This window comes from Bubalus bubalis, chromosome 18 (genome assembly GCF_019923935.1).
Source record: "Bubalus bubalis isolate 160015118507 breed Murrah chromosome 18, NDDB_SH_1, whole genome shotgun sequence".
NCBI lineage: Eukaryota > Metazoa > Chordata > Mammalia > Artiodactyla > Bovidae > Bubalus > Bubalus bubalis.
Genome location: NC_059174.1, coordinates 31,067,840 through 31,085,276, shown reverse-complemented (window position 1 = coordinate 31,085,276; position 17,437 = coordinate 31,067,840).

Genomic DNA, 17,437 nt, shown 5'->3' with positions numbered 1-17,437 from the left:
AGAGACCTTTATTATTTGTAGAGTTGATGTGAAATATAAGTAATGTAATTGATTTTCAAAGTTTTAGTTGTAAAACTTAGGTATCACATTTGATTATATATAACCAAAACATTCACAGTTTGTTAGAAATTTATATGAGAGTATTGAGTTTTATCTCGACTCTTCCTGTTATAGTTTATATTTAAGCAAGTTATGTAATTTCTTTGAATCTTAGTTCATCATGAATTGAAAGTAAGAGGATACATTCTGAGTCAAGATTATGTGTGAGAATCAAATGAGATAAGAATTGCATTGCAAGGTACACATATATACAGTCTCCTGTGCTTCATACATCGATATCAAGATAAAGGCATAAAGAATATGAGAAACTTTTAACATGAGTTTGAGCAAATTGTGGGAAATAGTGAAGGACAAGAAAGCCTGGAGTGCTGCAGTCCATGGGATCGTAAAGAGTTGGCTGCAACTTACAGACTGAACAACAACAGCGATTGGGAAAATGAATTATTTAGTACATTTCTTTGTTTACATCAGACCCTCAATTCATTTCATAATGTAGTGATTCTTCCTGGTGACCCCAGGGAACTTTTTGTGGTATATGAAGACACAACTAGGGGGCTGAAGAATGGTAGGGGCATCTATCGGGTGGTGATAAGAGAGGCTGATAAAAAAGGATATTGTGCAAAGGCAGCTCCCAACAACACATTATCTGGCCCCAAATGTCAAGAATTCAAGGGTTGCAAAATCCTACTGTCATGAAAAAAGAAAGAACATGCAGGATTCTATTCCTTATATATGTACAGCTTCTAACAAATGAAAAATCTGTTTGTGCTCAGAGAAAAAGACAAACCAAAACGATATATTCTGTGATTTTTCTTTATTTTTGCCTCTTCTTGTTTTGCTCATATTTTTCCATAGACATTTCTCAAGATTTGTCAGAGTTAGTGGTCAGCCGGGTTCAATAAAACAACCACATCTTGTGGAGAAGCCCTGACTATTGTCATAACAAAGCTAGAACATTGTACCCAGTATGTGACATTGCTCTTGATTCATTTTGTCTTTTTTTCCTTGCAAGATACTTAAATTATTTCTTAGAAGCTCTGTATATGTCTGACTATATAAACTGTGTGCAAGATGTGGGCTGGTTTGCACTAGAGATATAGTCTTCCAAATCTTGAGTCCTGTTATTAAGACCCTAGCAGGATCATAACTTTTAATTATGATTGGCAGGGATCGTGCATGTCTTGTGTATGCCAACTTTATCATAATTTTTTAAAATGTAGGAAAACCTTGCAAATGTACCATAAAGCCTTGTATCTAGATCTAAACTAGTAACAATTTCTAGTTGGTCAAGACAGATATCCAATTTTCATTGATAACCCCAGATCATAAATCCTGTACACATGATCCTTCGAAGGATTCTTTATCTCATGTTGTATGCCAGGGTATTGCTCCTCCAATCAAGAATTCATTTATGTGTGGCAGCACAAATGCATAGAAGTTCAAAGGCACAAAGACAAGTGATAACACTGCATATTGGGGGGCAATAAAAGCCACATGAGTGACACGAACACAGGTCAAGATTACATTGGCTCATTATTTTTAAAATATTTTATGGTTGTAGAAGAGGGTAAAGACATTAAGATAGATTTGCCATAATGTCGGTCCTCACCAAGCTGAATTAATTAATACTTGGATGGTTACTTGAGATTAAACAAATGACTTACTATTGTTCTTAGGGTAAAAGCCAAAATCCTTTACATGGTGTGCAAAGCTAACTTTGTTTTAGTGCCTTGAATCCCGTCCTCCCCATCTAGCCTTTACTTAAGATCTTCTTTCAGTCCAACTTTCATGTAATAAGCCCCTGTTGAGATGGTAGCCTAGACTCCACCTCTTTAGACACTTGTCTCTGATTGTCTATGACGTATATCTCTCTTCTTTATGTTCCCTATTGTGATTTTAATGTTAAATGTGTCAATGTAGTTATTTGGTGAATCTCCTACAAGATTGTGAATTCTATAACTAAAGCCAGGACTGTGATAATATTCACTCACCAGTTTATCTCTGGTGTCTCTACATGGTACCTGCTACCTACTGGGCTTTTCAATAAATAATTAGGGAATAAAGAAATGCATAAATGAATAAAGAGGTGAATCTACACATCCTATGTGTTTTCTCTGGCCATTCTAGCCACAGGGAAACAAAATAAAATGTACAAGTTATACTCTTATGAAAATATTTCACAGTCTGGCAGGGAACTTAGACATTGGAGCATACAAAGCAAAACAAATATTAAAAATATTTTGATAATATTATATAAAATAGTTATAACACTGAAGGAGGAAAATGCACAGACTTTCTTTTACCTCCTGGAGAGCAAGGTATCAGTTTCATTTCCATTGGCTTACCACATTCAAATAAAAATATTCTTCTTTCTGTCATTGTTTATTTTCTTAAGAAACTTGGTAACACTTAAGTTCTTTGTAATTTTTTTACATATATTTGAACCTCTGCCTGTACCACTCTGTCTCCATTTGCTTATTCAAGGATCATTTCCTAAGAGACATCTCCCTAATAATCAAGTTTATGGTATTCTTCACTCTTCCTTGGTATTTTTCACTCTTGCTCTGCTCATACTTTTTCATAGTACCTATCACCATTTTAAAAAGTATTGCTTATTTATTTGCTAATTTTCTATTTTTTCTACCCTCTAGAATGTGTTACAAGGGGACAATTTTTCTTTTTCCGCATGTTCTCTCTGACATCTCAAAGAGGGTCTGAAGCTGAAGAAAATACATAATAATATTTTGTGAGTGAATATATGATTAGGGAAAGAAAGAATGCATAACTGGAGAAGACCTTAGAAATTCTAAAATTTGAATTTGGTCTCACAGAGTGAAAAATAATTTCTTACTCAAAAAAGACAAATTTAAGGGAGAAGTAAAGTGTGTAGTCACTGAGGGAGTCATGGTATATTAAGGATTTTTTTTTCTCCTAAGGCATCATATGTTTCTTTTGGCAGGTACTAGAGACAGGCAGCAAAAGTAGGAAGATGAGATTAAGGCAGAGTATAGAAGGACCTCAAAGTTAATAAATTCATCTTCTCTTCTCTGAGCAATGGGAAGTCATAGAAGGCAATTAGACTAGTAAATGAAATGATGCATTTTGCATTTTAGGAAGATCAATTCAGCAGTTGGATGGAAATGAAATGGAAAAGATAGTGGCTGTTGGCCAAGAAACCAGCTGGAAGACTGTTGCCAAAATCTGGGGTGTATTTATAAAGCATCTCCTATATGACTCTCAGTTTTGTTTTCTTTAAAATATGAATCTGACCATTATAATGTTAAAAAAAGGCTTTAAATATCTATTTTTCTGCTACTATTTCATTAAAAATTTTGTGCACTTTTATTTTATCAATATAGAGAAATATAAAGGGAAATAAGAAAGATCCGAGATATTTTCTTAAGCCTGCTTTATTTAACAGGCATGTTATCAAAGGTTAAACTATATAGATGCATTTATAAGTAGAGGGTGCAAAGAGGCCAACATAATACACACAGAAAAACTAAGACCAGAGGAGAAGGTCAGTATTACCATAGGAGACTTGATAGATTAAAGGATTGCATATTTAGAAGAAAAACAGTGATATTAAAATTAGAAGTACTGGCAGGTATCAGAGTGACAAAGACCACTATGATGGCAAAAGGCTGATTTGAATGCAAAATAGCAGAACTCAGCCTGACCCAGCCTCTGGTTCTGACTCTGATCCTTGCTAGGAACAGGACACCGAAGGAGACTATTCCTTCCCTCTCTGAGATTCACTTCTTTTCTCTCTCAAATGAAGACATTGGTCTCAATAGGTTATTAAAGCAGGGATCCCCTCCTTCCTAATATACTTAGTGATGGAGCTTTGAGAGCTACACTCAGTGTTTCAGAACTCTAAAAGGAATTCTACATTTTCCAGTGATAGAGTTAAGAAGTTATCCACAACATCAGAGTTCTTTTTTATGACTCAAGATAGGATTCATTGTAGTCATTTTGTGTTGCTGATGGCTCTCATTAGTGATAATATATTCTGGGCTCACAGAATTGGAAACATTGTTGCTGCATCGATATTATTTAATTCCCAAACATTTACCAAACTTGGAGCAGAGGGTAAACCTACAAAACCAAATCAATGCCTAAGAAAGTAGCTCAGATTTGGGAACCCAAATGGTGAATGCAGGTTGATCATTCCAGGTCCTTCACTTGTTTTCTCCTTATAACTTTTCAGGGAAGGTAAATAATACAGTTTTCCTTTGCCAGCCTCAGAGAAGCAACTGTAAGATTTCCTCAACAGAACAATGAAGAGTTAATATTATGAAATGTTAATTTGTGAAAGGGAAACACACAACTGGGAATCTCATGCCTATTTTGTCATCCCTTCTCCTTAAGTTTTCTATTGATGATGAGGATCTATCTCAGACTGTAGGAGCCCTGTGTGGATTTTTCTTATGCCTTTGAAACTAATTGTTGACTTTACACATGAGATAAATTACTCTCTTTCTGAAACTTCTCATTTCCCCCCAGTGATAGAGGGTTCATGATTTCTTCCTAGTTATTTGGCAAGAAAGTTGGCTTTCGTTTCGATAGAAAATAATTTAGAGAATATAGAAATGGTGGCCTTTGTGGAAACAAGATTTCCAAGTTTGTCTAGGGCATTACAGGATACAATTCTAGGAGCAACTGTGACCTGAGAAATTGGTGGAATGTGGACAGTTATTAACTGGCATCAGAATAAGCTCTGAAGCCCTGTTAGGAGTGGCCTACCATTACACATGTATGATCAATACATATTAGACTTTGCTGGAGCCGTCCTGGTTTAGGAGTTTTTACCTCCAAGTCTAGTTATGAATAGGGCCCCTTTAACTGTCATAAATGGCCCACTTTGGATGACATACTAAATACTCATAATATTTAAACAGAACTGGGTCCAGAATCCAGATTTCAGAAGTTTCGTATAGTTTCTGCTCCATGACTTGGAGTGTACCCAGCTGGGGTCAGGCAGGTATCCTTGATTTGTGACTTTTTTGGCATGGTGCTCAATTCTACTTCTCTGGTTCACTTGATTTTGATTAACTTGGGAATTAGATTTTAGTTACCCTATCTGGACTTGTGAAAATGTTTATGTTTTTCGGAGGAGTAGGGAGGGAGTAGGATTGGAGAAGGCAATGGCACCCCACTTCAGTACTCTTGCCTGGAAAATTCCATGGACAGAGGAGCCTGGTAGGCTGCAGTCCATGGGGTTGCTAAGAGTCGGACACGACTGAGTGACTTCACTTTCACTTTTCACTTTCATGCATTGGAGAAGGACATGCCAACCCACTCCAGTGTTCTTGCCTGGAGAATCCCAGGGACTGGGGAGCCTGGTGGGCTGCCGTCTATGGGGTCGCACAGAGTTGGACATGACTGAAGCGACTTGGCAGCAGCAGGGAGTTGGATGATTTCTATCCCTAGAAAATATCCAAGATCCACTCTCCATTCTCCACAGTGTTACCTTTGAATCAGATCTGAGCAATTCGTTTAGAGCCTGGCTGGGTTCCAGACACCACTTTCTGTCTGTTTTAGGCCTGTCAGTTTCTTGTTAGCATGTTTCTACTGGGGAAAGTTAGACTTGGGATCTTGAGTCGATTATTTATTTACCCTCTGACCAGATATATGATACTAGGACATCATCAGTTTTAGGTATTTTTTTCATTTCCTCAACTCTAAAAGGGAGATGTGCCTTCATTCAGAAAAATAATAAACATGTAAGACAATTACTGACTATAATATATGGCATAGAGTAGTTGTTGATGAAATGCTAGTTCTCACTTTTCCTAACCTGAAAATATTAAATAAAGATATCAAGAATTTGACTTGCAACTGTTTAGAAACTGTGGCATTTTTTGCCTAAAATATCAGTTTCCATGATTATAAATACTCTAGGTATCTCATATAAGTGGAATCATACAGTATTTATATGTCTCTTTATTTCACTCAGCATAATGTCCTCCAGGTTCATCAGTATTGTAGCATGTGACACTACAGGGTGCCTTTTTTTTTTTTTTTTCCTTTTAAGGGTGAATAATATTTCATTGATTTTTCCAGGTGGCTCAGTGGTAAAGAATTTGCCTGCCAAGCAGGAGACTTCGATTCAGTCCCTGAGTTGGGAAGATAACCTGGAGAAGGAAATAGCAACCCACCTCAGTATTTTTGCCTGGGAAATCCCATGGACAGAGGAGCCTGGAAGGCTACAGTCCATGGAGTCACAAAGAGTCGAACATGACTTAGTGACTAAACAACAACAAAAATATTTCATTGTATGTGCATGCCACCTTTTGTTTATCCAGTTATCCTACTACAAGATGATCTGAGTTGCTTCCACTTTTTGGCTATTGTTAACAATGCTGCAGTGAACATGGGTATGCAAATATCTTTTCAACATTTTGCTTTTCTTTATTTTGCATATATAGCAGAATGAAATATCAGAAAGGTGTCAAACATATCTGATTGGAATGAGATTTTTTTCATTTCTTACGGTGATCTGACCAAAATGTTTTTGAGAGTCTTAGATTATGTATGAAAGAACGTACTTGAATAATTGATTCAGGGAAACTTCCAGGTGTTAATAGGCACATAACATTTGCATCATAAAATATCATTTTGCATCCTGATTTCCTCATTACAGGAGAGGCATATGATTGAGAGTAATAAACATGATACCTTGTAAAACAGAGACCCAGGGAATTGAATTGTCCCTGCACTTGGTGTACCCTGATTAAATAAGGTGTCATCAGGTCCTCAGGAACTTCATCCTTATCTTAAGAAAAAGGCATTGCCAATTGCAGTAGGGTATTGCCTGCATGAAACAACTGCAATTTAACAATGACTGCAAAGCCTTTTAATGAAAAAGCAGGAAAAATCAGTGATGATGACTGAGGGAGAATACAAAGTTCTATCGATGAACTTCAGTATTTATAAATATCAAGGCCTAAATAAATAAATATAATAAAATAAATAAATACAATGAAAGGCACAAAGAAATAAATAACCTATCCTTTATTGGGAACTGGAATCTCAATGTGCCCCACCTCTTCAGTCGTGTCCAACTCTCTGTGACCCTATGGACTGTAGCTGTTCAGGCTCCTCTGTCCATTGGATTCTCCAAGCTAGAATACTGGAGTGGGTTGCCATGCCCTGCTCCAGGGGATCTTCCTGACCCATGGATCGAACTTGCATCTCCTGCACTGCAGGCAGATTCTTTAGACACTGAGCCACCTGAGAAGCCCTAGAATATCAATGCTGCTGCTACTGCTGCTAAGTCGCTTCAGTCGTGTCCGACTCTGTGCGACCCCATAGACGGCAGCCCTCCAGGCTCCCCCATCCCTGGGATTCTCCAGGCAAGAACACTGGAGTGGGTTGCCATTTCCTTCTCCAAAGAATATCAATAGTCACCATCAAAAAATAGTACATGTGCTATGTTTCCCTACTTAACTCAAATGGAAATCAACTGAGCCCATTCTTTCTCCTCCCACATTTTAATTTGTGCCATATACTAATAAAATACTAAAAAATACTAAAAAAAAATTCAAAATCTCAGGAGCCATTTATGTGTCTACTTAAAGTCCCAGAAACAAGTGGCATAGAGTTATTTGAGACATGGGTTTACAGGGTGGCAGAAAATTAACAAACTTACAGACTCAGGCAAGGAGATCTTATTGAAACCATGCAATAGAAACACAGGTTCTTTCAAAAGCAGTATATTTGAAGGTGGTTCTCATTCTTATCTTAGTATCACATAGGCAGTTTGTGAAAATCAGTTGACTGGTGTCTACCAATTGGTAGAAATAGAAGTGTCTCACTCAATCTCTAGGTTTAATCGTAGTTTCCAAGATATCTATGACATACTGTGTAAATGACCTCTCCATAGATAAGTAGCAAAGGAAAAGCTGAAAGAATGTCTTCTCAGGGAAGACCTTTTGTGCTTTTTTTTCCTCCTCCCACCCCCTCTTTATTTTTTTTTTAATTTTATTTTATTTTAAACTTTACATAATTGTATTAGTTTTGCCAAATATCAAAATGAATCCGCCACAGGTATACATGTGTTCCCCATCCTGAACCCTCCTCCCTCCTCCCTCCCCATTCCATCCCTCTGGGTCGTCCCAGTGCACCAGCCCCAAGCATCCAGTATCGTGCATCGAACCTGGACTGGCGACTCATTTCATACATGATATTTTACATGTTTCAATGCCATTCTCCCAAATCTTCCCACCCTCTCCCTCTCCCAGAGTCCATAAGACTGTTCTATACATCAGTGTCTCTTTTGCTGTCTCGTACACAGGGTTATTGTTACCATCTTTCTAAATTCCATATATATGCATTAGTATACTGTATTGGTGTTTTTCTTTCTGGCTTACTTCACTCTGTATAATAGGCTCCAGTTTCATCCACCTCATTAGAACTGATTCAAATGTATTCTTTTTAATGGCTGAATAATACTCCATTGTGTATATGTACCACAGCTTTCTTATCCATTCATCTGCTGATGGACATCTAGGTTGCTTCCATGTCCTGGCTATTATAAACAGTGCTGCGATGAACATTGGGGTACTCATGTCTCTTTCCCTTCTGGTTTCCTCAGTGTGTATGCCCAGCAGTGGGATTGCTGGATCATAAGGCAGTTCTATTTCCAGTTTTTTAAGGAATCTCCACACTGTTCTCCATAGTGGCTGTACTAGTTTGCATTCCCACCAACAGTGTAAGAGGGTTCCACCCCCTCTTTAGAACCTTGAGTCAAAGACACACATACACACAGAGTTTTATTCTTCACTGAAGTTTTAGCTCTTCAAGTGTCTCAATGTTAATACTTGACCTTGTCTGGTCCATTGTTTTGTCCATTTCTCCCTTGGGGCTCATTGGATCAGAATTGACTAATGCCCACAGGATAGCTAAAATATCAAAGGTTTTCAGCTTCTATTGAAAAGTTTGACCCTTAGGGATTTCCCTTAATATTTTGTAAATTCAACTGAGCAATTGAATGCACTTTTGCTATTGTTTTTCCAATATTTTAAGAATGCTAAAATGGTTAGTTTTTCAGGAATCGAGTCTATCATATGGCTGAAAACAATGTCAAATTATTCTGCTTCTACTAACAAGCACAATAATCCTTAAAAGGCATTACCACATACAGTACTTCTTACTAAGTGAATTTCCTGGAAAATTCATTACTCTTTTGAATCAATGAAATTCTTTCCTGGTGAGTACTGCCATCCCCAGGCATGCAGTTTTCAATTCTTTATAATGAACTGCAAGGTCTTAACAGAATACAGAAAGCTTTCCCAAAGCAACTTTGGTTCTCATGCCTGCTTCACTCTCACAAGGCTTGCCTCATCCCCTGATAACAGAGTACTAATATTTCCCACTTCTGACATTTATGTCATATTGTTCCCATTATCTTGAAAACCCTTCTTGTATTTCATTACCTTGTTCCTCTTCTTCATCTGTGACAACTCAAGTCAGGTGATACATATTCTGCAAAGACTTCTTCAATCCCTAAAACTAACCCGTATGTCCATCTTTCGTCTTAGGCAAATGGTGGTTTTTAGCAGTTAGCATAAAATTATATACAATGAAGAGTAAATATCTTATCCCAAATTCCTTAATCTATATTCCAGGTACAATGTTTCAACAGCTTCTTGTATACCCAAGAGAAATAACCTAAGCAAATACATTTAAGTGATTCTTTTAATTTGTTAATCAAACTAAACTCTATAAATTATTATTTATTTCTATTTTTTATTTCCTAGTTGTACATACTATATATTGTTCTATATCACATGGTACTTTATAAACCAATTATCATAGTTTTCACAATGCATTCAAGTTATTGGCTTACACATAGATTTTGTAATTGAGCAATTTCCACCATTAAAGATGGGGGTAGCTGGCTCATCTGTGTAGCTGAATGTCAACAAGGATGGCGGGCATGAAGATATTCAGGATATAGTTATTGAACAAATGAAAGTGAATTTAGTTTGTACTCGTTAATGTATTTTTATTTCACCAAGTAATGTTCATACTGTATCAACATTGCTCAGGAAACTCCATTAGCTATTATGTTAATGTTTGAGTTTTATAGGGACAATGCTATTCCCCTTAAATTGTGAAGCAAATTTTATTGTACTCAATGTGGCTTAAAAAAAAAGAAAAACACAGATTAGGAATTTGAAGTACCTTGAACACCGGTTCACTTAAGGAGAGAAACAATTCAGAAAGCCGTCACTAACATCCTCCTGCACAAGCATTGCGTGTGTGGAATCAGCTTTGCCCTTTTGAAAATTTCTAGCTGACCTTTAGAGAAAGCAGAGCTTCTGGAGCTCAGCAGTAATCACACAGTGTCACTGGCACTATTACCAGTTTTGAACAAAGGAAAACTCATGAAACATTTAAAAGGATGTCTCTGGTCACTTAACAGTTTTTATGTTTTAAGCTCATGAATAGAAATAGGCTTTTAAAAACAGTAAATATTTAAATGCAGATCTCATCTGTATGTGTGTGTGTGTGTGTGTGTGTGTGTGTGTCTGTGTGTGTGTGTGTGTGTGCGTCTGTGTGTGTGTGTGTCTGTGTATTTGAAAGTCTTGATCTGCTACTTACTAGTACAATTTGATCAGTTTCTATAATTCTTATTCCCCATTTCTTTTCCTGTAAAACTGTCATAGTCTCAGTGAGGCACATAGCACAGTAACTTTGCAGGGACGGGATACTGAAAGAAACACAAAAGTTATGGACACACTCCCTGACACAATGGAGGAAAGACTTGGCTGTTAGTTGGAAGTTGGGAGTTCTAGTTCTGGATTTGCTGCTAACTTCCTTTTGATCATTCCCCCCTAGTGATCAATGAGGAGTGAGGACTGGATGCTCAGAGCATCCCTTTCCATCCTTCAAGCAGAAGAACATCATTATGCTTCCTCTGTATCCCTCCCAGGGGCATAGCTTTTCACTCAACTTCATTTTAAGTTTACAACACATTCCTTCCCCATGTCATGCATGATTTTCAAGAACTTATTGAAGAATCAGCATTTCTAAAATTGGGAAATATACCAAGGAAAAATAAATACAAGGGGAGTGTCTGATGCACAAAACAATGTTGAAGAAAAGGGAGGGAAAATTCCAAAATGGCACCTCCATAGTAGGTCTAGGAAGAAATCCATGTAGGCTAGGACAGGGGACTATGGGAATCTCAGTGGAGATCTTCAGGGAAAAGAAGAAAGAAAAACAAGACACAAATAAATTGTCTGGTTTTTTTTGACTGTTCAATGAGTTATACTGAAAAACTTTTTTTAAAGAGCCCTGGGAAAATGTAGAAAACTTGGATTTTCACAGAAAAATGGCTTTAAAAATGAAATGGTTATTAATAAAACAAAAACAGTTGTTCAAAACAGACAAATAAGTCGTAATTTATTTCTTGGCTCACTAATGGACACTATTTATATAGATATAGAAATAACAGTGAAATATGTATCTGGAAAGTGAGATGCAATTTATTTGGTGGAAGGGAGAAAGGGCAGAAGTGTGAAAGAACTCAATCACATCTAAAATAAAAGAGAAACAAATTTGACCAGGTGGGAGATAATAGGTTGCATGTATGGTTTAGACATAGGAAGGTAAATACCAATATAAATTTCTACATGAACTAAAAACTAAAAATTCACTGAGTGGGGAGAGCTGCTTCTGGTAGCAGGCAACAGATCAGAGAAGGGAAGTATTGGTTACATTTCACTGCTGATTTTCAACTGGATACATGGTCTCTCTCTCTCTTTTTTTTTTCCTATTAAGCATTAAAATAAGGCTGTAGAGTAACATACAAAGGAGCTTGTTAACTATGGCATATGGAGAATGGGATTTCAATCTCTCTGAGTATTGATAGTGCTAAATATATTTTACCTGTTTCCTACAGACATGTTATATGATAAAATGTGTTATCAGCTAACATTATAAAGGAACAGAACAAGGTTTGAGGAAATCATGATATCAACAGATAGTAGTAAAAGAACCACATTTGAATCTTTTGATTATAAATAACATGTTCTTGCCTTCGCAGAGTACTACCACATTTACAATCTCTAAAAACGTCTACTCTAGTTAGTTGACTGAGATACAGGAATGTTGGAGCTGCTTATGACCCCTTCTACTCCTACCTCCGGATGAATAGGACCACTTCAGACATAAAATCTCACACCTGTCCAAGGGAAAGTCTGACGTCAGGGATCCAAGCCCTAGGAGCCTCTTGCTACTTTGTTCAGTTGAGTTCAGTGGCTCACTCATGTCCAACTCTTTGCAATCCCATGGACTGCAGTATGTCAGGCCTCCCTGTCCATCACCAACTCCCAGAGTTTACTCAAACTCATGTCCATTGAGTCAGTGATGCCATTTAACCATCTCATCCTCTGTCGTCCCTTCTTCTCCTTCCTTCAATCTTTCTCAGCATCAGGGTCTTTTCAAATGAGTCTGTTCTTCTCATCAGGTGGCCAAAGTATTGGAGTTTCAGCTTTGGCATCAGTCCTTCAAATGAATATTCAGGACTGATTTCCTTAGGATTGACTGGTTGGATCTCCCTGCAGTCCAAGGGACTCTCAAGAGTCTTCTCCAACACCACAGTTCAAAAGCATCAATTCTTCAGTGCTCAGCTTTCTTTATAGTCCAACTCTCACATCCATACATGACTACTGGGAAGACCATAGCTTTGACTAGATGGACCTTTGTTGGCAAAGTAATGTCTCTGAGACAGCAAAAGAGACACAGATGTAAAGAACCCACTGTTGGACTCTGTGGGAGAAGGTGAGGGTGGGATGATTTGAGAGAATAGAATTGAAACATGTATATTATCATATGTGAAATAGATCACCAGCCCAGGTTCAATGCATGAGACAGGGTGCTCAGGGCTGGTGGACTGAGATGACCCTGAGGGATGGGATAAGGAGGGAGGTGGGAGGGAGAGTCAGGATGGGGAACACATGTACACCTATGGCTGATTCATGTGAATGTATGGCAAAAACCACCACAACATTGTAAAGTAATTAGCCTCCAATTAAAAAAAAAAAAGATTATCTTCTTGAAGATGGAAAGCATTTTGGATTCATGTCATGTCACTTGCCATTCATTTCAATGTAATAAAATGGTCATTTTCTGTTAAAAAATATATATGCTATTTAGGTTGTTCATAACTTTTCTTCCAAGGAGCAAGCGTCTTTTAATTTCATGGCTGCAGTCATTATCTGCGGTGATTTTGGAGCCCCAAAAAATAAAGTCTGCCACTGTTTCCACTGTTTCCCCATCTATCTGCCATGGAGTGATAGAACCAGATGCCATGACCTTATTTTTCTGAATATTGAATTTTAAGCCAAGTTTTTCACTCTCCTCTTTCACTTTCATCAAGAGGCTCTTTAGTTCTTCTTCACTTTCTGCCATAAGGGTGGTGTCATCTGCCTATCTGAGGTTACTGATATTTCTCCTGGCAATCTTGATTCCAGCTTGTGCTTCCTCCAGTCCAGCATTTCTCATGATGTACTCTGCATAAAAGTTAAATAAGCAGGGTGACAATATACAGCCTTGACGTACTCCTTTTCCTATTTGAAACCAGTCTGTTGTTCCATGTCCAGTTCTAACTGTTGCTTCTTGACCTGCATACATATTTCTCAGGAGGCAGGTCAGGTGGTCTGGTATTGCTATCTTATTCATTATGGCAATAGCCTTACAGTTCAAGAGATTAAAAAAAAAAAGGAAAAAGAAACTACAAGGAAAACACAGGACTGTTACAAAATTATAGTTACTTATAGCAGAATTTTATTTGCTGTCCCAGGGAAAAATACAAATAATTAACAATAGTGTGCACAAAACAGACCTGACCAGTAATGAGATAATAATTTTTAGACGTTGAGTTTGCAATTTTATCCTCCAATGCTTCTGAGTATTATACATTTAGCAATTGCTGGTAACAGTTGCCATTAACAAAATGATATTCCAGAGGCCAAACCTCAGCACTTCTGGCAAAAGAGAGAATTTCAACATTATAAATAAATATACTTCCATGATCTTAGAACTTTGTTTCTGTGTAAACATTTCAAATAGGGATGCAGTCATAAGGGCACTTTCTACCTGTACTATAAACTAATAATATCTGGTACCTGGTATCTTTCAGTTCTAAGGATAACTAGTAGCAGAGGTTGTAGTAGTAGTAGTATTACCAATAATAATAATGCAAGTGGGAAATGGTAGAAAATTATAATCGCTTCAATATGATTTCTCCCCTGAAACACCTATTTAAATGCAAGGACCAATGTAGTTTGTGCATGAACAATACTTATTAATGTGTACTTTGTTGTCTTTTAAATGCCATCATTGGTTTATCCATCCACACATGGATGGATGCATGCATGTGTTCAAATGTTCAACAAACATTTACTAGGTACCCACCACCTGCCTGACCTGGTTCTATGCCGAGTGGACAAGCATAGTTCATAACATAGCCTTTAATAGTAGGAGATGTAACACAAGGACATACCTTCCATATGAAATGACAGAAGGTAATTAAAGTAAATTAAGGCCCCAGCTTGAGTCCAGGGTAAACTCATCTCAGTCTTCTACCTTACGAGTCCCGGTGCAATTGGTTCTTCTGGGTATTTCTTTCCACAGTAAGGTGAGGTAAGGTAAGTCAGTTCAGTCGTGTCCGACTCTGTGTGACCCCATAGACGGCAGCCCACCAGGCTCCCCCGTCCCTGGGATTCTCCAGGCAAGAACACTGGAGTGGGTTGCCATTTCCTTCTCCAATGAATGAAAGTGAAAAATGAAAGTGAAGTCGCTCAGTCGTGTCTGACTCCTAGCGACCCCATGGACTGCAGCCTACCAGGCTCCTCCATCCATGGGATTTTCCAGGCAAGAGTACTGGAGTGGGGTGCCATTGCCTTCTCCGTTCCACAGTAAAGGAGGAACTAAGACTCAAGGAAATACACCTGGGTCCAAGGGAAGGGTTGATTCTAAACATATCTGCATTTTGCCTGTCTGTTCTCTAGCCCAACTCTCTCCAATTCTTCCTGATGTGGTGAGAGATTCCAGAAGAATGATTAAGAATTATAGTCTCTCTCTCGTCTCTGGTATATCTCCATGTACCTGATGTTGAGAAACTGAAAGAGTCATGAAGCAGAAATCAGACAATGATCAAAGCCCAGTTTCACTCAACATTCTTCCTATGGATAGGAATATCATAGAATTTGCAATAAGAAAACACTATTTGTAGGATACACCCTAGTTTCATACTCTGAAATGACCTTAAATAAACCTTACTTGCCCTCTGAGCTATAGGTAGAGAGAGGGAAGGTGAAAATTTTTTTTTGTTTTGTTTAATTTTGGCCTCAGAGCTAATTGCTTAATAAGAATAGGTGACTACCCTACCTACCAAAAACAGATTTTTGGTTCAGCTTGTCACAACATTTTTGAGTAATTTTCCCCTTAAATTTAGCATATTATCTTACTGAACTCTATTTTTGAGGCTATGAGGGGAATTAGGAATCTATAATATATTTAAGTTGAAGCAAATCCTGTGTTCTTGAGAAAATACAATTTCAGATGTTGTTTACATTTCTAACTTAAACACATCTCAAAGCATCTTCAAATATTTATGACATGAAGTTGCTATTTTTATCCCCTCAGGACAAAGGGAAGATATGTTGATCTTTTACAGATTTTTTCTTCTCTGAACATTGGTGTTTTTCCCCCCAACCAACGGGTCCTTTCATTGTTTTAATAGCTGAACAAATGGCACTTTCAATCTTGTGTAATTTGGTCTAAATATCTGTCATTTCCTAGGATTAACGCCAGATGGACACTGAAAATATTTCTAAGAATTCACTGCTAAAATAAAGAGAGAGTCCAAATACACACCTGGCCACAAATGATGAGAGTACGATGGGTAACAGAGGCATTTATTCAACAGGAGGATATACAGATGGCTTTGCAATAGAAGTGAAAGATTGAGGTTGACCTCTTCAAGTTAAATGCAACAGAACATGGGCCAGAAGTCTCGTTTGCCTCTTATTTTAAATGACCATAGACTTAATCACTAAGCATTTACCACATACAGGACACTAGGCTAACCATAGTCCTCTTGACAAGGTTCACTGCTTATGTCCATTTTAATGATTGAGGAAGCAGACTCCAGCAGAGTAAGTGATATACATAATTCACATTTTTTAAAGTGACAAGAGTGAGATTTTAATCCACAGATTTCCAGCTTTCAACCTGTGTACGCTGCTTCTACACTGCTGCTAAGTCGCTTCAGTCATTTCCGACTCTGTGCAACTCCACAGACAGCAGCCCACCAAGCTCCGCCATCCCTGGGATTCTCCAGGCAAGAACACTGGAGTGGGTTGCCATTTCCTTCTCCAACTATGTGTTCATTGTTATTTGCTTACAAAATTTGTAACAAAACTAGCACATCTTGATAGCTTTCAGGATGTTTTCTCTCTCAGTGGATTATGAATATATTGTGGACAGTTTCCATTTTATTTACTTTGTATACCTCTGTTGGTTTATATTATGGGAACATTTGTTGTTGCTCAGTCACTAAGTCCTGTCCAACTCTTTGTGACCCCATGAACTGCAGGAATCCAGGCCTCTCTGTCCTTCACTGTCTCCCTGAGTTTTCTCAAACTCATGCCCACTGAGTCAGTGATACCATCCAACCATTCCATCTTCTGTCACAACCTTCTCCTCTTGCCCTCAATCTTCCCGAGCATCATGGTCTTTTTTAATAAGTCAGCTCTACTAATCAGGTGGCCAAAGTATCAGAGCTTCAGCTTCAGCATCAGTCCTTCCAATTAATTTTCAGGGTGGATTTCCTTTAGGAGTGACTGGTTTGATCTTCTTGCTGTCCAAGGGAATCTCAAGAGTCTTTTCCAGCACCAGTTGGAAAGTATTAATTCAATGGAGTAGCCACCATGGTCAAAAAAAGAGTCCAAAATGTAGTACTTGGATGCAATCTCAAAAATGACAGAATGATCTCTGTTCATTTCCAAGGCAAACAATTCAATATCACAGTAATCCAAGTCTATGCCCCAACCAGTAATGCTGAAGAAGCTGAAGTTGAACAGTTCTATGAAGACCTACAAGACCTTTTAGAACTAACACCCAAAAAAGATGTCCTTTTCATTATAGGGGACTGGAATGCAAAAGGAGGAAGTCAAGAAACACCTGGAGTAACAGGCAAATTTGGCCTTGGAATACAGAATGAAGCAGGGCTAAGGCTAATAGAGTTTTGCCAAGAGAATGCACTGGTCATAGCAAACACCCTCTTCCAACAACACAAGAGAAGACTCTACACATGGACATCACCAGAGGGTCAACACCGAAATCAAATTGATTATAT